At 43.7% G+C, this 3822-nt stretch overlaps 1 pseudogene; it reads left to right on the plus strand.

Annotated features, from left to right (window-relative positions):
• Positions 1-1579: 1579 nt before the first annotated feature.
• LOC102496338 (WW domain-containing adapter protein with coiled-coil-like) overlaps positions 1580-3822 on the plus strand; it is a 3627-nt pseudogene continuing 1384 nt past the window's right edge.

The following is a 3822-nucleotide window of genomic DNA, read 5'->3' on the forward strand; positions in this document are numbered from 1 at the left end:
AGGTACCAACCAGGCAAGGCCCTGTCCATCCCTTTTCACATACATATAAACTATATACCACTCTGTCTCACAATGAAGTCTGTAGCATGTTTTCCTGCCTTGCTTTGACCTGCTTTTCCTATCTTACCTTTACTATCAGTGACCAACTGATCTCCTTAAGAACATCTGTGCTTTTTCTAAAATCTCACAATTTATTAGTACAAACATAATGCACATTCATTGGGGACATTTTTTAACACTTTATAAATGTGTAAATTGAGGGTGCTTCTTAATCTTACCTACCCAAAACTACCAGGGTTAACAATTCCACATATATTCTTTTAGAACTTCGCATGTGCATATTCAACATATTTATCTCAGTGTTTTTAGGAAAAATGGGATCATATTATACAGACTGTTCTGAACATTATTCTGTTGCTTCTTTAGAAGTCAGGACATGGCATTGTGGTAACGCATGGTACCCACGTAAGAAAGGTCCTATGTTCATGTTCCGAAACCTTCCTGAGCACACCAGGCACACACGAGGCATACACGTGTGTTTGTGATCTGGGCTGGCTGAAACTGGGAGTGAATTGCAGTGTGAAGATGCTGGGATGTCTCTCTCTCTCTCTCTCTCTCTTGCCTTCCTTCTCTCTCTTATTGGAAGAAACAAATTTTTAAAATTTGCTTGTTTACTTAATACATCATAAACATTTTTCTGTGTCAGTATACATAGCTTTACCTTGTTCTATTTTAGTATTCATAGGTGTTTCATCACATAGATGAATCATTCAATGATGGACAATTAGGCTCACTCCAATTTTTGCCATTACCACCCTAAACTTACATCAATGAGCATCCTTCTATATGCTCTTGCTCAATTGTGCAAATGCTTCTAGAAGATGAATTCCTGGAAGAGACTATTTCAAAGGATATGTATATACATATTTTAAATGTTGATAAGTACTTCCTAGTTTATATCCCCAAAAGGTCATACCAATTCACTTCCTATAAACAGGATGTGAGAGTGCCTATTGCCCATTTCTGTCTCTGGATTGGTTACCTCTCATCTTAAAAGATGATCAGAATCAGACAGCCAGCAAGTGGCATAGTGCATAAGGTGCTGGACTCCCACACAGCCCATCATGGTTCTAGTCCCAGACCCAGTGGCCTGAAAATCATGCCAAGTGTATGTGTATGCATGCACAGAATGCCAGGAGAATAGAGGAGAAGGGATTGTGACATGGCAATTCCTTATGAGGAGTGATTTCTCACTTCCTCTCTTTCTCTGTCTCTGTCTCTGTCTCTCTCTCTCTGGCCAAGCACACAGAGCCTATAGCAAAAACTAAAAACAAACAAAAAAGCACCAGAATTAGAGAATTTAACAGGATTTGGGGGCGCACGCGCAGCTGCCGCAGCCTCCCTTATTTAGGCGATGGCATCCCTCACGCCCCACCGTCCTCCTCCCGAAGGTGGCTCCCTCTCTGCACAGCCCGCATCCCCACGGACCGGCCTTGAGCAGGCCCCGAGCAGGACTACCCCTAAACCAGGACGGCGGGGGCCAGGCTCCTGCGTGAGGAGCAGCAGCAGCGATCGATCGGAAAGGGGAGACGGTCGCGAAGAGGCGTGCCAGGCCTCAGAGGAAGAGGAAGGCTGGAGCGAGCCGAGCTGTCACGACCCGAGGGGGGACTCGCAGCCTTACTGGGCACTTAAGTATTCATCGAAGAGTCACCCCAGTAGTGGTGATCACGGACATGAAAAGATGCGAGACGCCGCAGATCCTTCACCACCACATAAAATGTTGCCGAGATCTGATAGTCCTGAAAACAAATACAGTGACAGCACAGGTCACAGTAAGGCCAAAAATGTGCATACTCACAGAGTTAGAGAGAGGGATGGTGGGACCAGTTACTCTCCACAAGAAAATTCACACAACCACAGTGCTCTTCATAGTTCAAATTCACATTCTTCTAATCCAAGCAATAATCCAAGCAAAACTTCAGGTGCACCTTATGATTCTGCAGATGACTGGTCTGAGCATATCCCTCTTCCAGGAAAAAATACTACTACAATTGTCAAACAGAAGTTTCACAGTGGGAAAACACAAAAGAGCGGCTCGAAAATCCAAGCAATAATCCAAGCAAAACTTCAGGTGCACCTTATGATTCTGCAGATGACTGGTCTGAGCATATCCCTCTTCCAGGAAAAAATACTACTACAATTGTCAAACAGAAGTTTCACAGTGGGAAAACACAAAAGAGCGGCTCGAAAGAGAACAGTTTTTTTTTTTTTTTTAATTTTAATTTTTTTTATTTTAGAGAACAGAGACAAAAAGAAGCAAACAAGATGGCAGTTAATAGCTTCCCAAAAGATAGAGATTACAGAAGAAGGTGATGCAAGCAACAGCTGCTAGTGGGTTTGCCAGTGGAATGGAAGACAAGCATTCCAGTGATGCCAGTAGTTTGCTCCCACAGAATATTTTGTCTCAAACAAGCAGACACAATGAGAGACTACAGACTGCCAGGAGCAGAGACTCACAGTAGTTCTGCGCCAGTACAGCACCTCATCAAACCAGTGGTTCATCCAACTGCTACCCCACGCACTGTTTCTTTTAGTCCATTCACGCTACAGTCTGAAACCAGCCAAAGAAATCCTTTGATGCTAATGGAGCATCTGCTTTATCAAAACTGCCTACACCCACATCTTCTGTCCCTGCACAGAAAACAGAAAGAAAAGAATCTACATCAGGAGATAAATCTGTAACACATTCTTGCACAACTCCTTCCACGTCTTCTGCCTCTGGACTGAATCCCACATCTGCACCTCCAACATCTGCTTCAGCAGTCCCTGTTTCTCCTGTTCCACAGTCGCCAATACCTCCATTACTTCAGGACCCAAATCTCCTTAGACAGTTGCTTCCTGCTTTGCAAGCCACACACTTCAGCTAAATAATTCTAATGTGGACATATCCAAAATAAGTGAAGTCCTTACAGCAGCTGTAACACAAGCCTCCCTGCAGTCTATAATTCATAGGTTCCTCACTGCTGGACCATCTGCTTTCAACATCACGTCTCTCATTTCTCAAGCCGCTCAGCTCTCCACACAAGCCCAGCCCTCTAATCAGTCTCCAATGTCTTTAACGTCTGATGCATCATCCCCAAGATCATATGTGTCTCCAAGAATAAGCACACCTCAAACTAACACCGGCCCCATCAAACCTTTGATTAGTACTCCTCCTGTTTCATCACAGCCAAAGGTATGTCTCTCTTGAGGGAATTTTGGAAAAGAAACACCTGACTTTGGAGAAATCAGTAACATTTTAAAATCTGTGTTAATGTAAGACCCTCTGAAAATAGAGTAGTGGTAGAATGAATGACAGATGAGCAATGACATAACGAGGTTAGGATTTCTTGGTTCACTGAGAAGTAGAGGGTGGACTCGAGGGTCTGCTGCTTTTACACACATCACACTCTGCACACTCTGATTCTGTTTCCTATTGGCTTTGGGATTTGTGGCACGGAGTAGGACACAGTGAGTGTTTTAGTGGTCTTTTTTCATCTTTATTTTAGCACTGAATCTGTTTCTATATACTATGTTTAACTTTCACATCATGAGAACTATTTGCCTCCTTTAACAGGTAAGAAAACCAAACTTTTTTTTTTTTTTTTTGAGAGGTTTTCGATATAGGGCACGTGCGCTCGCCAGACAGACAGAGAGAGACAGACAGAAAGTGAGAAATCACCCCCCAGTGGGGATGGTTACGCCGCAATCCCTTCTCCTCCATTCTCCTCTCGGGATCTTGGGCATGCACGCACATGCGCCTGGTGTGAGTTTTAAGCCACC

The sequence above is a fragment of the Tupaia chinensis genome, unplaced genomic scaffold (genome assembly GCF_000334495.1).
Source record: "Tupaia chinensis unplaced genomic scaffold, TupChi_1.0 Scaffold000100_1, whole genome shotgun sequence".
In the NCBI taxonomy this organism is placed as follows: domain Eukaryota; kingdom Metazoa; phylum Chordata; class Mammalia; order Scandentia; family Tupaiidae; genus Tupaia; species Tupaia belangeri.